Here is a 20,034-nt window from a genome sequence, read left to right on the forward strand (position 1 = left end):
AGAGGAAAAAGCAAGGGGCAGCATACATGTGACAGAACATAAGGAGACAGAGCATGAAGTTAACACCTCATGTGGCAGCCTGTATAAAAATACACTACAAACCTATAAACCCAAGTGTCAAAATATGCACAATATATAAATACATACAAGGTCCTAACACCAGATTGCATAAGGTGAGGGGACCTAAGGCTTCTACCCAAGAATGAAAGTAGTGTACATAATGGACTTAGGCAGTACCTTGTCTAGACCCAAGAGAATCTATGGAAAAGTAAAGAGGACCAGGGAACCCAGCAACACCAAGAAAGGAATATACAAAAAGCAGCAGAGGAAGAGTGGGTATCTGTTGCCACATCTAGAGGAAACAGTGCCACTCAAGCTTCTCATTGAGACCATGAGGTGACAGTGTATCCAATAGATACATGCAACTTCCTTGACACCCACACAGTATTTCACATTGTTTATGTAAAGACATGCTCTGAGAAAGGGAATAACCCAAAGTATTTGTATTGTATTCTGTCCTTCAAATACATTTTTTGTAGCATTATGTGTACACACCAGCAGTTGATAGTGCTGCCCTCATTTTTTACTTTATTTTGTGATTTTATATACCTTGCTTTGAGCTGCAGAGAGAGGTGCAAGCAGTACAAAAGGAACTCATCTTTGTTTTTTGTATGTATGTTTGGGTACTACAGTAACCCTTACCTCACTTTCATTATGGCCATCATAGACTGGAAGAAGAGTGAAATCCCTTCCTATATTGAAGGGATTAAGTCAAACTGCTGTGTTTAATAAATGTTGCTTCTTTGCCTCCTTTGTCTACTGAGTTTCCAGAGGTTTACCACATTATTAAGGAGTACTTTGATTAAAAAAAAAGAGGCTGATAAATTACCTCTGCACTGGTTTTATGATTGTGCAAGTGATTTACTTACAGGGACTATGCCACCCAGAGGTTAAAGAGTATCCTCTCTCTGTTAAGGAGAATCGAGTTTTGAAGGAATACGTAAAAGAGAACCTGGAAAGGTGATTTATTCAAAGATCCTCACATTTGTTTCTAAAATAAAGAAGGGGATATAAGGATCTTTGAATTGATTATTGCGGCCTTAACAAGATTACCATATTGAATGTCTATCCTATCTCTCTGACCACAGAACTATTTGACAGACTGAAGGGTTCTATAGTATTTACCACACTGGATTTACATGTAGAGTACAGTTTAATAAGGATCAGAGATGGTGATGAAAGGAAGAAGGCTTTTAAAACAAGATATGGACATTACAAATATACTGTGTCTGAATACTATTCAGACTCTGTGAAGCTCCAGTCTTCTTCCAGGATTTGATAAATGATGTACTAAGAGACTACTTACATTAATTAATCTTCATTTATCTAGATGATATTCTGATATATACTCTAGATTTAGACACACATAATAAACAAGTCAGAATGGTTTAACAGAAGTTGTTGGCTAATGGGTTGTCTTGCAAACTGGAAAAATGGATTGTTCTGATGTTAATTGTTAGTTTAAATCTTTCAGCCCGGCCACTCTAAGGACCTGCATAGGTACTTTCTCTGTCCCTCTTTGGTGGGTTTATATTCTGTGTATTGGGTCATATAACTGTGACACAACCTAGTCATCATCTTTGCATCTTCTCTCCTCTTAAAGAGACATATAACCACTGTAACTTCCATCTGTCACTTTTATCTCTTCAATTTCCAGAAAATATGTTCTGTCCTGTATTCTCTGACGCTAAGCTCTTTATCCATTCTCTCCTCCTCACCAAGCTATATTACTTCTATTCTCTCCTGCTAAGCCTTCCTCAACACTTCATCACTCTACTCCAGCAAACCCAACATGCAGTTTCCCACACCCTTCTCAAAATGTTCTGGTTTGCTCATGCCATGCCCCTTCAAAAACACCATTGTCTCCCTATTTGTCAACACTCACTATTTCTTATGCCTCATCCTCATATACAAATTCCTCCACAGTCTTCCCCTATCCTATCTCTCCTCTCTCAAATACTGCTATATACCTACCATCCTCTCCGTTATCTCTTTACCAAATCTCAGTACTAACCCCATATTTATAAGCTCCTTCATTATGCCACTCACTTCTAGCCCCATACTACTGGACAAGCTCTCACCTAACATACAGTGAGCCTCCTCTCTCTCCTTCTTTCTCAGATGGGTTTGTTCTCCTTCAGATCACCTAATTCGATCCCTTCCCAATATCCTTTTTCCCCTCCTGTATAATTTTCATGTTGACCACTACCTCCCCAAAGTTGCAACTTTGTTGATAAGAAATGTTAAAATATGCACATGTGTATTCAACGACTTGTGACTTTATTTTATGGAATAAAATAGTCAAATAATAATAATTCTCCAAGGTGGCTATATTTTTATATTGAATATTTTTTCCTAAGATTTCTAATTACTTTGAATTTACTTCAATTCATATTATATGTGGCTAACTTACTACTGAAGATCCTAAATTACTGTACATGCACAGAGCTACAAGTACTTTCCTAGGTTTAAAAATGATAAGGAAGCAGTTAGCAAATAGTCCCAATGCTGTATGTTTATTACTCATTTTAAAATGGTAATTTTTAAAAACATGTGATCATTTTATTACAGCATATGTATGCAATCTCATTGGAGAGATCAACAAAATCATCAAACATTTTAATGTTTTATTATTAGTGTCTTTTCTAGAACACTGGTCTATATTTTATATTATCTATTATCTAAAATCACATCCCCATGCAAGCAAAAAATTAGTTACATTAATTTGAAAAGAACAAATCTTTCCCAGCATGGAAAATTACTTTATAACAAATTGAATAGACTATAAAGGGAACATGATTGCAATCCAAAGGTCACCTCTTTGAGACCACGGGATTCATTATCTCACAGAGCTTTAAGATACTTAACACGGTCCAGAAGTATACCATTAAATTCTCCAATTAGAAGCGTAATGACAATGTCAGTTATGTTACAGATTGTTAATATCAAATCACACTTCACCTGCCATTTTTCCAAAGCTAAATTATAACCGCCCAGAAATTAAAAGAAAATAAAAGAAAATGCAGAATTACAGAAAGAATAACAAATCTGAGCTGCAGTGAAATATTTGTAAAATTAATATGCAGTGCGTAAGCAAAATTCTAGCCAAAACAAGGTTTATATTATTTTAAAATATAAAAAATATATATTGACTCCTGTGGTGATATTTTAGTTCATTTAACTTTTCTTGTCTTATATTCTCATCTTTCTCAGAATTGTACAATTCTTCTGTGGAATATTTATTTATTTTCTTTGTTTTATTAAAAAAATCTTTTTTGCATATACATAGACATACATTTATTTATGTTCATGGAATATTAACAGTGCACTTTTCCAACTTAAATACATTGTAAACCCCATTCATTCCTCATTCATTCCTCTAATCAAAAACAAAAAACATAATACAAAATGTTTTTGTCGATTTAACCTTTTGCTTGATTAATTTCAGAGAGAATTATATTATATTAAATTATAATCTGGGTAGAAAAAAAGTTCATTATATTGGATATTTGAGAAAAAGTAGTACTTTTAATCTGTCAATTTAAATTTTTTACAACATTTTCTATCTTTTTATTTTGTTTATGCTCAGGGTGTGTGGCTACATTTGATTTATAAAATATTTGTCCCTTTTCACCAAACTTTTTTGTGTATTGGAATCTTATTTAACTTTCGGTAAACTCCTTGTTCCATCTGTTGTTGATATATAATCTGGTTATTTATTACTGGCCATGTTGGTGCCATTGGGTTTTTCCAATTTCTGACTAATGCAAATGTGATTATCATAAAAATATGAATAATTAATATATTTTGTCCATAATTGCAATTTGGAAGATTCAAATGAAATAAAAATATATGGGGTAATAATATTGCTTGTATTCCTAATTCTCAAAATATATTAGAGATCTTTCTTTTTATTTCTTCTAATTCCTCACATTTCTACCACATATGATATAGTGTGCTATGTCTTTGTTTCCATATGTTTTCAGCATGGTACAATCATATAATTCTATTATATCAGGAGGAATTGTTCCTCATTTACTCACTCTTTTAGTGAGTGTAATGTGTGAAACTCTGGGTATTTTATTCCCCCAAATGAATTTCATAAACATTTTTTTGAATTGATGAAGTATTGAGCATAGTACTCTTATGGGTATTGATCGAAATAAAAAAAAATATTTTCGTATCACATATGCCAAGACCGTATTCATACGTCCAATCCAAGAAATTTCTAACCATTCCAATTTTTTTTTTTTTTAAAAGAATAATGATAATAGTTTCTTATAATTATCTTCTACAATTTTATCTATATTTGATACAATTAGAATTTCTAGATAATCTATCTTATTATTATAAAAGTTCCATTTAAACTTTTCTTCTAGATACCTTAACCCTTTAAATCCGGAGGGCGTACATTTACGTCCTTTTTAAAGCGGGTCTAAACGCCGCAGGATGTAAATCTACGCCCTCCGGTTTTTATTTACTTACCCGGTCGCCGACGATCCCACGCCGGCGATCACGGTTGGGGGGACTCCCAGGGAGCTCCCCGCGGCACCTCCGTCCTCCTGCAGCCCTCCCGGCCATGTGAGAGTGAGGTCCTTGCGAGGACCTCACAATCACATGGCCGGGATAGCTGGCTGCAGCAATGCCAACAGGGGGACTAACTGTAATGACAGTTAGTCCCCCTGCTGGCTGAAATCAAATAAAAATAAAATAAAATAAGTGTAAAAAAAAAATATATATATACTTAGATCATATATATATATTATATATATATATGATCTAAGTATATATATATACACATATACATACACACACATACACTGTCTAGGTGTATTTTAATATTAATATATATATATATAATTATATATATATATTAATATCAAATTACACATAGACTGATACTGATTAAATATATATATATAATTATTGTTATATATATATATATATATATATATTTATATATAATATAAAAAAATATGTAAATACGTAAAAAAAAAAAATAAAAAAAATAATTGAAAATAAAATATTAATATATATATATATGTGTTTTATTTCGTTCTAACTGTATTGTGATATTATATATATATATATTTATATCAAAATACACGTAGAACGAAATAATATATCTATATACATAAATATATACGTATATATCACTATATATATACCCATATATAAATAAAAATATTTTAACAAAATTATATATATATATATATATATATATATATATACGTATATATACACATATGCATATATATACATATATTAATTCTACACATATATTTATGTAATAAATTTACATAATTAGGTATCCTAATTAATTACAATTAGCGGGACCTGCCTGACAACCCATGCCGAAAGTATAGGGAATTTAATTTGCTAGCACTATATTTAACCCTATAACTTTCCAAGACACCATAAAACCTGTACATGGGGGGTACTGTTTTATTCGGGAGACTTCGCTGAACACAAATATTAGTGTTTCAAAACAGTAAAATGTATTATAACGATGATATCGCCAGTAAAAGTAACATTTTTTTTGCATTTTTCACGCACAAATAGCACTTACACGGACGATATTATTGCTGCAATACTTTTTACTGTTTTGAAACACAAATATTTGTGTTCAGCGAAGTCTCCCGAGTACAACAGTACCCCTCATGTACAGGTTTTATGGTGTTTTCAAAAATTACAGCGTAAAAATATAAGGTTTGTGTTTCATTTATTTCACATTTGTCAGGGTACCTGTAGTCTCTACCTCAGAGGAGGTGAGAGACTTAGACGTTTATCCTTCCAGAGGGGTTGTTTCTTCCGTTCCTCGCGGTCCTCTCGGCCATTTACAAGCCGACCGCGAGGGATCCACTTCCTTATATGACGCGACGCTCAGTAGTCGACGTCATGACGCCAACCCGGGTCGACCTGTCAGTCAAGTCCCGAGCACTAATCAGGACTCGTCGGGGGCATGATTACCCTCTAGAATCAAGGTATAAAGTAAGGCTTTCGGCATCTGCTCATTGCCCTGTCGTGGTTCTAGCCTGTCTAGTCACTCAGTGCTCTTGTATTCTAGTTGTCTCTTTGGTTCTGACCCGGCTTGTTTGTACTACCCTGTTTCTCTCTGTTACCCTTTGACTCGGCTTGTCTCTCGCTTACCTGTCCTCTCGTTCCCTCGACCTCGGCTTGTCCCTAGACCATTCTCTACTTACTCCTTACTTTAAGTCCGGCCATTCTAATGTCCGGTATACGTACCTACCACCTGTTTGTACTCTGCGTGTTGGATCCCTGTCCCGATCCTGACAACATTAAAATTCGCCAGATTGCTTACGTTGCCTTTATGACCCCATGGTAGCCCAAGAATGAAAATTACCCCTATGATGGCATACTATTTGCAATAGTAGACAACCCAAGGTATTGCAAATGGGGTATGTCCAGTCTTTTTTAGTAGCCACTTAGTCAGAAACACTTGCCAAAATTTGCGTTTTTTGCATTTTTCACACACTAACAAATACTAACGCTAACTTTGGCCAGTGTTTGTGACCAAATGGCTACTAAAAAAGACTGGACCTACCCCATTTGCAATACCTTGGGTCGTCTACTATTGCAAATGGTATGCCATTATGGGTGTAAATTTATTTCCTGGGCTACTATACAGTCTCAAAGGCAACGTAACCAATCTGGCGAATTTTAATTTCAAATGTAATACGCTATATTTGACCCTGTAACTTCCTAAAACACCATAAAACCTGTACATAGGGGGTACTGTTTTACACGTGAGACTTTGCTGAATACAAATATGTGTATTTTATTGCAGTAAAAGCAAACAGTATTATGACATTGACAGTTAAAATGTCATGTAGAACTAAAAAAATAAAATAAATCTTATTTTCTCCCATTTTTTTCATATTAAATTATGTTTCATAGCTAAATATTTGATATTAAATGAAAGCCCTGTTTCCCCTGAATAAAATGATATATAATAAGGGGGGTGCATTTAATATGAAAGAGGTGAATTACGGTTGGACAGACATATAGCGCAAATGCCAGGTTTTGTTTCCATTTTGTTTCGTTCACAACTTGTACATTTGGCTGCGGTCTTAAGGGGTTAAATTCTATGGTGCCTGTGTCTCTCACCCGGTTGTGCTCAATGGGCTGGGATTGTGCCAGGATCTTGGGCGGCCAGAACACGTGTAGCAGTTGTGTGTCTGTGTGGCTGAGGCTGGTGTAGGTCACGGTTCTGTGGCAAGCTTTTTAATGCCAGTCTACCCAAATACAAAAGGCATTAGTTAATTGCTCGTCTCGCATGGATGGTGCGATGAGTGGTGCTGTGGGCTAGGGGTCTGCTGTAAGTAATAAACTGCTTTTTTGCTCGATTATATGCCGGAGCTCTGACCAGGTGCGACCGCTCAGCTTGACTTGCAAGCCCGCCCCCAATTGCTTTTCTTTTTAAATTTTTATTTATTGGAGAGAAGTTTATCAAACCTGTTATTCAAATACCAGTTTTGTTTAAGGAACATTACATTTCTATCTATTTGTTCTTGAAGTTTGATTTTAATTACATTTTGAATTTGTATTATATTTGAAGAGTATTTGAATTTGGATTGTCTTTGTTTATTTCTCTTGTTTAGTTAATGATATATAAAGTTTTGATAAAGATTCTCCCCATTTCTTTTTTACATACAATCTGAGTTTCATAGATAATCCTCGGATAAATCATTTGAATAATCCCCAAATAGAAGAAAATTTAGGTCTCTCCATTGTCATTAATTTCAACAAACTCCTTAGCTTGCTTTTTCAACCTGAATATATATCATGTCCAGGAGAGCAAAATGATTCATTCAGTCTCCATGTTGTTTAAGGGGAATATTCTCTATTATTCTCAAGTTTTAGAAATATGGGTGCATGATCAGACCATGTTATTGATCTGATCCTTGAGGAAGAGCATTTATATAGCAGATTGTTGAATATGAACAGTGTACCTTTGAAAAAAAGGTGTAGTCTCACTCTTGGGGGTGTAATACTCTACAGATGTCAGATAGACTTTTTTTGCAAAAAAATCCTGAATTAGTTTCACAGCGTGTTTAGATTGAGAATCTATTCTTGCATTAGATGGCATTTTTTTGTATCTAATCTGACATCAGGAGCGCAGTTGAAATAACCTCTTAGAATTAAAGTACCTTGAGTTATTTAAACTATTCTGTTAATTAGTTTTTCAAGAAATTTTGTTGGAGACTGATTAGGGCCATATATGTTTACTAATGTGTATAAAATGTCATTCATTTTGCAAATCAGAATAACGTATCTACCTTTTTTATCCATTTCCTCAAGGATCAGCTCAAATTTTACTTAATAGCTACCTTTCACTTTTTTTTCCCATTAGAAATATTAGTTTGATATATATGTGGATAATAAGAGAATTTCCATTGTTTCTTGGTTGTATCATTCCAGTGAGTCTCCTGGACATATGCTACATCTATTTCATTTTGACATAAAGTATGATACAATTGGCCTCTTTTATATGGACTATTCATTCCCTGAGCATTTTTTGATCTAAGATTAAGTGTCATTTCTTTTTATTTTAATGTTTAGAACCTCTTGTTCCTGCCCTACTTCTTTATATCTTTGTACCAGTTCTCTCTGAAAAATTTTAATGACAAAAAACTTAAAATAACCTCTAACATATAAAACATTAATTTGACATTTATTCATTAAAGAAATACCATGTGTAATCAGAAATCTCTTTTCTGATCTGACCTATTTCCAATTTAGGTCACACTTAAGGTGTACCAGCTTTCTAAAGAAAATATTTTCTTAAGTTATTTCCGTTTCAATTTCTGTTTTCATTTCTTATATTCTTCGCTCCACCTGCCTTGGAGAAAATAAAATATATTATATATATTCTCCCTTCTCTTCTCCTTCCCCTCGTCTTCCTCCATTCAACCCATTTCTATATATAGATCCCTTTGCTCATTTCATAGTGATTATTATAATCCTCTTTTCAATATATTCTATATAATATGTAAAACATAAATTGTGAAATTACCTTCTTTTTATCTTCTTTCTACTGTGTTATCATTTTCATATTACATTAGATAGAAAAAAATTTTTTATCATATATATCAATCAATTTTTATTTTCCCTCCTTCAAACTTTTTGTTCAAGTTTCCCTATATTAACTTATTCCAAAATAATTTCTTATCCCTTCAATACATCATTTACTTGTATATTTACTTTTACGTGTTTAAGTGCATTGACCTCTTACATATATATTAGCGATATCATTTTGAATACTTTATATATTTATAATTACTATTGTATACATACAATTCTAAGCTTACTTCTAAAGTGAAACGATCATCTGACTTGCTGTATCTCTCGTGCAGAGGGAACTTGCTGACATTTCAGATCTGGACTTCCCTTCCTTTCCCGAACCAGTCTAATATGCTTCGGATATGTTCTCTCTGTAATGGCACAAGATGAGCTAAAACCAACCTAATATATGAGCAGGGACCCACCAAAGGGCTGGCTAATTGAGATGTTGTCCGTTCTCACCTCTCTTGCTACTTGTTTTTCTCTCCTTAAGTTCAAAGAGCAATCCAGACGTGGACCCCTTGCTCACGGTGCGTAGAGGGATATTGGCTATACCTCACTGATGATACCTTACAAGGTTTAAATGATTGTCTGGGGTTGCTGTATCTCTCGTGCAGAGGGCCATGATGTCTAGTTGAGAGGAGAGGGTGGAATTGTAGAAGGAGGTTACATAGCTAGGACAGGTGAGGTTTGAGATAGGTAAACGGATAGTTTGGAGATTAGTGGAGAAATGCTCTTGGTCAAGACATCGGTGGTTTCTGTAAGATTGATGTTCAGACGGTGGTGTCAATTGGGTCTTAGGTATGCCAATGTCAAAAGTCAGCAGATGGTGGTCAGCTAGAGGAAAAGGAATATTGGAGAGATTAGAGGCGGTACAGAGATTGGTGAAGGCGAGATCAAGAGTGTTTCCCACTGTATGTGTTGCTAAATTGGTCCATTGTGTCAGGCCAAAGGAGGAGGTTACAGAGAGCAGACAAGAGGCATTAGTGCAGTTGGGGTTGTTGATTTTGATATTGAAATCCCCAAGTATAAAGGGAAGGAGTGTTAGATGAAATGAAGAAAGTGGGAAAGAAGTGAGGAAGCCAGGAAGAAAAGTGCTCAATGAATAGTCTAGGATGACTGGGGGGGGGGGGGGGGGGGGGAGATGATAGAACTTCTTAAAATAGTGGGTTTAATTAGGCGGACAGTGTGAACTTCAAAATAAGAAAAGGATAGGGCAGGTGGGGTTATAATTGGTTTAAAGGTACATTGAGGGGAGAGAAGGATGCCTACGCCACCTCCTTTACAGTTGAGTCTGGGAGTGTGAGAGAATTGTAGCCCACCAAAACATAAAGAGGCAGGAGTAGTGTTATCGGAGGGGGACAGCCAGGTCTCTGGAAGTGCACGTAGTGTCAGTGAGTTTGAGATGAAGAAGTCGTATATGGCTGTTGATTTTAAATTAATGCAGACAGAGCGGGCGTTCCAGAGTGCACACTGAATGTTGGTAAGTGAGGGTAAAGAGCAGGGTATTGTGGTGAGGTTTGTAGGGTTTCTAGTTTTCTTAGTGTGTGTAGAGAAGGTAAAGGGCCCTGGATTGGGAGAGACATCACCAGCTGCTAGAAGCAGGAGGAGAGAAAGTGACAGGAGGTGTGAATGGGTTTTGTATGCATGGGGTCTAGGATGAGATTGATTGTGGGTAGGAGTGAGAGAGTAGAAAAATGATTGCAAGGCATGAGATGAGAGAAGGGGGGAGTGTAGCAGAGAGGGGCATATGTAAATGTGAATGGGGGATGAGTGAAGTGGGTAGTAAGTTTTGTTTTTTTTCTACTGAGGGAGAAGGAGGAAATGAAGAGGAGGAAAAGACAGATCATTGCTAAACTGGAATAATTGGAATATCAAGAGCAGGTGAAGGTAGGGTAAATATTGAGTTTTATGGGTTAAGAAAGTGCAGGAGTGTACCAATAAGAGGCAGTGTGTACACCTGTTGGTTGTTTTTTTTTACTTATCTAAAATTTGGGTGTGACAGACAATCTATAAATGAAATAATGAGCATGGGTTGCTGAGGGGAGGGGAGGGTAGTGTAACGGAACCTTCCGTTAATGGGCACTTCCTAGCTTGCGCCGAGGACCACAAGCACCGGAGACCACAAACACCGCTGACTCCACAACCGCCGTAGCTTTAACTGGAGTCTTGCCGTCTTCTGTTTACCCTGGATCAGCTTCTGTTCTTCAGGACCGTGTGGGGAAGACCTCTCCTCCAGGAGAGTGTAACAGGAACAGCTCTTAAAAGAGCTAAGTGATTAAAGCTCAAGGGAGTATGCAGAGCATAGCAATCCCCAGTGTGAGTATAGCTGTCCCCTACAATCATGAGACAAGACTATGTGTTGAGGGTCAAGAAGATCTGTTTTACTTGGCACCAAAGGGCCTTCTTTTATGCAGGTTTTCCCTACATAGGACCACCCACAGGGTTTTACAGAACAACCAATAACACACATACATTACAGAAAACACTCCCAGCAATTATACACAAAATCCTCCCCTCTGCCTGTGATATAATTATAGTACACAATGGGTTAACATAATTATCACAAGCAGGAAAAATACAGTTTTTATACATACACGGTAACTTTAAAAATATACGCCCAATCTTCATAAAGAATCAGCATACTTTAAACATAAACACTCTCAAAAATCATACAAATCCATCCAGTAGATAAAAAGTTAGCTGGGGGTCCTTTATGACCCAAAACAGTTCCATAGATTTGGGCTGTGCGGTCGATCTATTTTACACAGAAACATGACTAAGTCCCATTCGAATGCACGAATGGGGCCGTTCGTGCATTTAGCTTAGTATAGCAGTGAGTTCAAACTGCCGAACGGGACTTAGTCTCTGCAGCTGAAAACGGAGTGTAGGAGTGTAGGAGAAGGTAAGGGTCAGCGGTGTTCGTTGAAATGTGTAGCCGATTTCAGTTCCATGGATTTGGCTACACATACCGCTGAACAAAGATGAACAAAGGTGGCCGCCATGTGTTCATTTGTCGAATGGCGGCCACTTCGACTACTTCAGCACTTCGGCTGCATCCGAAGTGCCAATTTAAAGCTGCAGAACTGCTCCAATACAATTTAAAGGGGCAGCAATAGTCTTTTAAAATCCAATCTGCTAAAATAGTCTTTAACAGGCAATATCTTCCAGGGGCCATAGTCTTAAAGGGGCATTGTTCACCAAAGTCACAATGTGCCCACAGACAGTTCTTAAAGGGCCATACACAGTCCAACAAAAGTCCATAAGCCCAAATGCTGGTTTAAAGGGTACAATCTCCCAGGGGCCATAGTTGCAGGGGAGGAGGCAGGCAAGCAGGCCTCTTGAGGACAAAGTGGCGAAGGGCACTTCGTCACAGGTAGGTATCAGACTTTCTTACAGCAGTATTGGGGCTTGATAGTTTTAACATCAGGCTGTTGAATAAAGATATGTGAGGGTCAGATAGGTATGAATAAAGCTGAGGGAGGGGGATATGCATCTAGGCACAGCGATGAGGGTATGTTTTTTCAAATAAAAACAAACACATCAATAAAAGAAGGGATCAGAGGTCAGTCAGAAATCAGAGGGGAAATAGAGGAATACATATAGGTGAATAAAACAATTACATACAGGGCTTGCAAAACTACACTTTAGCATGACAGACAAGATATAAAAGCATGAAAATATACAATACACACAGGATATATAAAATAAATATAAAATAAATAAATAAATAAAGCTCACGAAACATCTAAAATAATTCAAATAAAATCACTAGAACCTAACAAAGATCAACTAGGTTATTCTGATGAACTATCACATGGTGAAGAGCAAACACTCAATCCGTCTCTTTCCCATGAATCCTTATCACTAATGATGGAAATCTATATATCAAATTAAAAAAAATATTTAGATTCGAACACATTGGAATTGAAAAATGAAGTATCTACTATAACTCAGAAACTTTCACAACAAGCGGATCTACTCATCAAAATTTCAAAGTGACATTATGGAAATTCTAACTGAGAATCTTCAACTTAAATCTAAAATTCAATCTCTGGAATTAAAGATATCAGACTTGGAAAGATCAAGGAGAAAAAAAATCTGAAAATAAGACGGATTCCTGAAAGCGTCACAAATCAACAACTTGAAACGTATTTAATAAATCTTTTTTCAACAATAACAGATTTATCCTTGTATGGGGCACAACCCTATAGAGATACTACAGGTTAAGGAAGCCGAAAGAAATATAAGCTGTAAGCGATACTATTGTGAGATTTGCAAATTATCACTTGAAATATACAATTATGAAACAAATCAAGAAAAATCCACTTAAAGACAAAAAATATAAAAATATAATTTTTTTTTCTCAGATATCTCAGCAACTACTTTAGCAACAAGAAGGTGTTTCCAAGACATAACATTGATTTTAAGACAAAAGAAGATATAATAAGTTATCAACGGGGATTCCCAACCAGATTAATAATAAAACATGAAGAAAGACTGCATCATTTTTTGGTAATAAAAAAAGCAAAAAATGATGTAAAACATATCTATATATATATACTCTATTATTCCTTCAGTTTTGTGGCATGAACATTGATTTTTTTTCATGCAAATTGACATTACTTATTTTCATTGAGTCATAGTAAAAAATATTCAAATTTTTTATTGTCATTTATTATTTTTATTACGTTTCTGTTTGTAAACCATAATGTGCAACATTTTACTGTTCTTTTGTCCTGTGCAGTCAATAACCCATAGGCATAAATGCAGATTAGTCAGGATTGCATGTGGCTGAAAGGTATGATGTCAGATTGAGAACAAAAGTTTCCCAGTGCGCATTTTACCTTGCAGTACCTTAGCAAACTGGTTAAGGCTTTCTGCTTAATAAATGAACTTTATTTGTGCATGCCACAATATAATACTTTATTACATCTGTAAGTAGTAGTATGAGAACTCAACTGGAATGTGAGTTTTGGTGCACGAGGGGTAGGGTGGTAGGGTGTACTGTGATTCTCTCATTAGTCATGTGCATGGACCTAATAATAAATGCTAAACAAATGCACTTAGATATACTTAGTCAAAAGAGGAAGAGACATAATAAAACTAGATATAAAACAGAACATCCTGCTCAAGCCTTTTGTACCCATGAGGTGTCCTAATTAGATTTTTTTAATTGTGTCCCTTGCTTCTGGAACTCCCACTGTAAAATTAAATGATAATTCTTTGTCCCTTGAGTGTTTAAGCTTTAAAGATACCAGATGTGTTTTATTGTTTCTGGAAGAATAGTTTAGATGGTTATGTTTCCTAGCAGAAATATAGCACATTAAAATATCTTTCAAAAAATACAATCAAGGATTATATAAAAATTAAAATCTCACTGGGATATTTTTATGTTACTCTTCAGTGGATTGGGGCTTAGTCAGCACTCACTATAACACACTACACAAAAGTATTTTAACTATACAAAGAGAAAAAGTTTTACTATAATTTTGCACGAACCAACTATAAAATACAGCTGCAATCTATGTTATTCATTTCAGTATAAGGCCCCATATTAAAATAATTCTACTGTATCATGATGACACTCAAGCTAAAACAATAATAATTTTATACTGCACACAAGTGGGAAATCATTCTGTTCTCTGCTATTGGAAGAGATCCATTAATATATGCCTAAATAAAGTAAAGACTTCACATTACCTAAACACTTACACATTTTTATGAATTGTGAAAAAGAGAGTTACCACTGTTTTGCTGAATTGAGAAAGGCATTCCTGAATTGTCATCTCAATTAGTGAACTCATGCTTCCTGCAAACTTGTTTGAATTTATTTACACTTTGTTTATACACTGATCCACCACAACATTAAAACTACCTACCTAATATCATATAGTTCCCCTTCGTGTTGCCAAACCAGTTCTGATTCATTGAGGCATGGACTCCACAAGACCTCTGAATGTGTCCTGTGGTATCTGGGACCAGGACATTAGCAGCAAATCCTTTAAGTCCTACAAGTTGCAAGGTGGAACCTCCATGGGTCTGATTTGCCATTTCACAGATACTCAATTCGATTGATGTTCTTCAAACCATTCCTGAGCAATTTGTGCAGTGTGGCTGGATCCATAATCCTGCTGAAAGAGGCCACTGCAAACAGAAAACAAAGTAGCATACACATGAATGCCAGGACCCAAGGTTTTTCAGCAATTCCCATCACAGCAATTTCTCATCTCATTGAAGTGGTCTGGGTGCAATGTCCCTGTCATTTTAGCTCTGCAGCTGCAAATATCGTAGTTTCAGAGAAACTGCAATGTTTCTGTTTCAAGATAAAGTCTGCCTCAAGTGGCTGTCTACCAGCCACTAGATCACAAATCACAAATCAGTAACTATTCTAAAGAGTTTGATGACGCTGGACATCCTAAATCTTTGAATGAGGATATCTAGCATCTTCTAAATCCCCATAGCAAAGCATTGATTCAATGCTTTCCTATGGGAAAGGCCTAATGCACATGCGGCTCTTGACGTCAGAGGAGGAGGAGCTGATCTAGCACTGAGTGACCTCTGTGCTGGAATCAGATACATGTAAAATGATGTTTTTCATATTACTTGCTGCAGGCAGGAGCAGTGGAGGAGGGGGGCAGAGGGACACTATACTATTAAGAATACAGTTTTGTATTCCTCACACTGTAGTTTTCCTTTAATTTATAATGTGCTAATATCTATTAAAATCTGCACTTTTTTAAGATGAAAAAAGAACACTCTTTGCGCATCAAGCCCTTCAGCAAGCACCATTTTAAGTCTGTTTCACTTTAGCTAGTATGTCCTTCAGAATGTCCTGCGTGTGGATAGGACCAAATAAAGAAAGTTTGCACTATATCTACAGAGGAGAGAAGCACAATGAGTACTAACTCAAGGAATCTAAGTCAATAATTAAAGGTTTGTAGATTTTTTTGGGAAACAGTTGCCACATGGTAAAGTTAGTGGCAGGTACTTTAGTGAGCAATGGTTGATAAAACAGACAACATTAAAAATAAGCCCCCCCTGTATCTAGTGTCTTTATGAACATCATTTATCCCAGCTTTCTTCTACAGGTCCCACTTTAGGCCTCGTTAGTGTCTTGATTTTCCTTATTGAATTTTTATTAATTGACTTTCTGGCCTTTAATACTTTTCAATATGTATCCTCCCCATTATGCTAATGAATATAAAGATCCTGAATACATGACTCAACAGTAGAGACAATACATTTTACAAATAATGTAATACATTATTATTTTTATAAGCAACACAGTTTAGAAAGATTTGGTTTATAGGTATATTGAGCTTCATTCTGTACATTTTACACTGTACATATATAAGAATTGATTCAGAAATAAAAATTGGTAGTTGAAAAAAGTATATACTTATATACTAAGCGATAAAGGCTCTAAGAAAGCACAAATCGACAAACAGTGCCACACATACAAAATAAAAATGAAAACTGTATTACCTTAAATAAAACATTATTACATAATACAGAAAGCATTCACATAGAAATGATACATTAGATAGTATTACTACATATTTGTTTCAACAAAACAAAAAGGCAAACCCATGGAAAATATATTTTACAAATGTACTAAAATTACATGCTGTGCTGCACACATGTAAAATAAGTCTCCAGCTGGGTTCCGATAATTAGATAATCAATATAAACCTTTCAAAGTAATATACATAGCAAATAACTCTGACAGAATGAAAAATACAACAAGGTTCATCAGTTTGGAATCCCACAATGAAACTGCACAAATGCCTTTCTCAAAAGAGAAATGGTTGATTTTCCCTAAATCACAACTTTATCATGTTTGCATTAAATGGGACAAAACATCTATCCTGACACTTTTTTTTTTCAAACGTGATAGTATAGCAGCTGGAAAGATCTGTACAACTCAATCTTCTTTAGTAGAGATAATAAGGCTTTAGGCAGACCTAGACATGAGAGTGTAAAATATTTTAAATATCAAGGGAATTAAATCTATTATGTTTTTCCCCTATTCTGTGATACAACCTTTTTTTCCTCTTTCATTGCCTCTGGTAGATTTTTCACCTACAAGTTACCAACTTATTTTGTTTGTCGAAGAGTGTCTTATTCTTTGTAGTCTAAAAAGGGGAAGGAGAGTGTTGTTCCTTTATCGACAACTCTTTAATAGAGATGTCCCGAACAGTTCGCCGGGAACTGTTTGCCGGCGAACATAGCTTGTTCGCGGTCGCTGCGGCGGGCGAACATATGCGATGTTCGGTCCGCCCCCTATTCGTCATCATTGAGTAAACTTTGACCCTGTACCTCACAGTCAGCAGACACATTCCAGCCAATCAGCAGCAGACCCTCCCTCCCAGACCCTCCCACCTCCATGACGAATAGGGGGCAGACCGAACATCGCATATGCTCACCCGCCGCGGTGACCGTGAACAAGCTATGTTCGCCGGTGAACAGTTCCCGGTGAACTGTTCGGGACATCTCTACTCTTTAATAGGATTCAACAGCGTGATAGGTAAGTAGATTTCATCCAGATAACGGTAAAACCGATCTGAAATGAGAAAAAAGAAAATGCCCAATGTGAATCTTGCGGCAGAGATTTTGTGGGCTCGCCAATAGCGGTAGAATCGCGCTGAGCATCCCCACCAGCCCCACACACCCTCAGGAAGCCCCAAAGGGGAATAAACAGATGTTGAAAAGACCAGGATCGCGGCGCCGATGGCCACAATCCGTGCGAGGTGCAAGTGGCCAGGACAGTCCCAGGCTCCAGGTAGAGAAGGGAGAGGGAGCAGGCCCCAAGGAGGGTAAAGCAAAAAACAGCCAAAAAAAGGGGGGACAGACTAGCAAAAAGGTACTGGGGACAAGCCAGCAAGAGCAACAAGATAAAAAATATATATTCATAAAAACGCAATCACAGAATATATCAGGCAATTGAAGATTATATTAGCTTTAGTGTACTAATAATCTTAATTTTAGTAATGACAGGAGGTGAATATTTGCATATCTTTCTTTACTGAAAACTCCAGCAGCATAGAAACAGTAACAACCAATCAGAGAAAAGATATGCTGCCCATAAAAGGGGCTGTCTATGACATCATTTCCTCTTTCTTGGTAAAGGTTTCTTGGTTTCTTGGTAAAGGTTTATGTAACAGTCAATACATAAAATATCAATACAGATTAACAATTCAACAATATATAACGATAAAGAACTTAGGTAGATCCATGATGTGACGGAGTGGAAGACGAGTCTTCGTCCCATAAAATGGATATTCACGCTGAAAGAAAAAGAAAAAGGTGAAAGGTTTCTGGCGTGGCAACGTGTCCGCATATCATAACCATTGTATAACTGAGCAATAATGTATAGTAAGATGCGAAACTTAAACCTAGGACATCAAAGTATTATACTTAAACATAGGGCATCAAAATCGAACGTGAGAAGCATAACCACTAAATCAAAGGAAAAACTGATAATATATATAATCCATATATAACAACGAACAATGCAAAAAAACATATGCTAACATATACAGTACCATGCTTACCTGAGCACTAGGACTTAAACCTGAAGAAAACTAAGTAATCTGGGGGGGAAAGAAAAAACCCTAGGGCGGGAAATATTCGCCTCCTGTCATTACTAAAATTAAGATTATTAGTACACTAAAGCTAATATAATCTTCAATTTTACCACATGACAGGAGGCTTCATATTTGCATTTTTAAAGCTTAGGCCTAACCAGTGTGAAGGAAGCATGCGAAACATGGCGGAAATAGAAAGTCCGAAAAGTACTTTCCCTAGACCAGTCCGCGCAACGCATAATGTCGGTTAGGGAGGCGCCTGCCAAGAACGCTTGGGATGCCGCCGCCCTCCTAACTGAATGTGCTCCAAAACTAGATTCGATTCCCACCAGTTGTAGTAACCAGCGAACCCATCTGGCCAGGGTGGTCGTAGACACTGGGCCGTGAGGCTTCACGTAGGAAATCAACAGTTGACCCGTCGGAAAGTGCCGAAGAGTGGCTGTGCTTTCTACGTATCTCCTAAGTGTCTTGACAACACACAGTTTGGGATCCGATTCAAAGTATGGATAGGATACAGAGGACGTATCTGATTTAGTCCGTCTCGTAATGGAAAAAGTGACTCCCTCTGGAGTGAGAGAGAAACCGTCCACGTCAAAGGCTCTAATGTCAGACACCCGTCGGAAAGAGACAAGGCATAACAAAAGGGCCAGTTTTGCTGAGAGTTGTTTCAGAGATAGAAACGGGTTGTCCGGCCAACCTCTCAGGAAGTCCAGCACTCTATTCACCTGCCAGAGGTTGGAATATTTGGGTGCTGGGGGTCTCGTCATTCTAGCGCCTCGCAGCAGTCGACATACCAGTGGGTCTTGACCCACCGGTCTGCCTTGTACTGGGACGTGTGCCGCTGAAATGGGCGATCTGATCACGTTAAGGGATCTGAATGATCTACCAGTCGAGAAGAGATGGGCAAGGTAGTTGAGTATCAGCGGGATAGGGGCAGTAAAGGGATCGGAATCCCTTTCCACGCACCAATCACTCCAGGCTGACCATGCGGAAATGTTGATAATAATAATTACAAACAGTACACAATAACAGAAAATGAAAAATCAAATGAGATGTAGTACACTATACAGAATAACAGTAGATAATTGATATGAAGTACCAGGTAAAAAATACTCTGACCTGTTGATGGCTGGAGCAGCAAAGAAAGAGGAAATGATGTCATAGACAGCCCCTTTTATGGGCAGCATATCTTTTCTCTGAATGGATGTTACTGTTTCTATGCTGCTGGAGTTTTCAGTAAAGAAAGATATGCAAATATGAAGCCTCCTGTCATGTGGTAAAATTAGCAGTGAGCAGTCAC

The sequence above is a fragment of the Pelobates fuscus genome, chromosome 5 (genome assembly GCF_036172605.1).
Source record: "Pelobates fuscus isolate aPelFus1 chromosome 5, aPelFus1.pri, whole genome shotgun sequence".
NCBI classification, from domain to species: domain Eukaryota; kingdom Metazoa; phylum Chordata; class Amphibia; order Anura; family Pelobatidae; genus Pelobates; species Pelobates fuscus.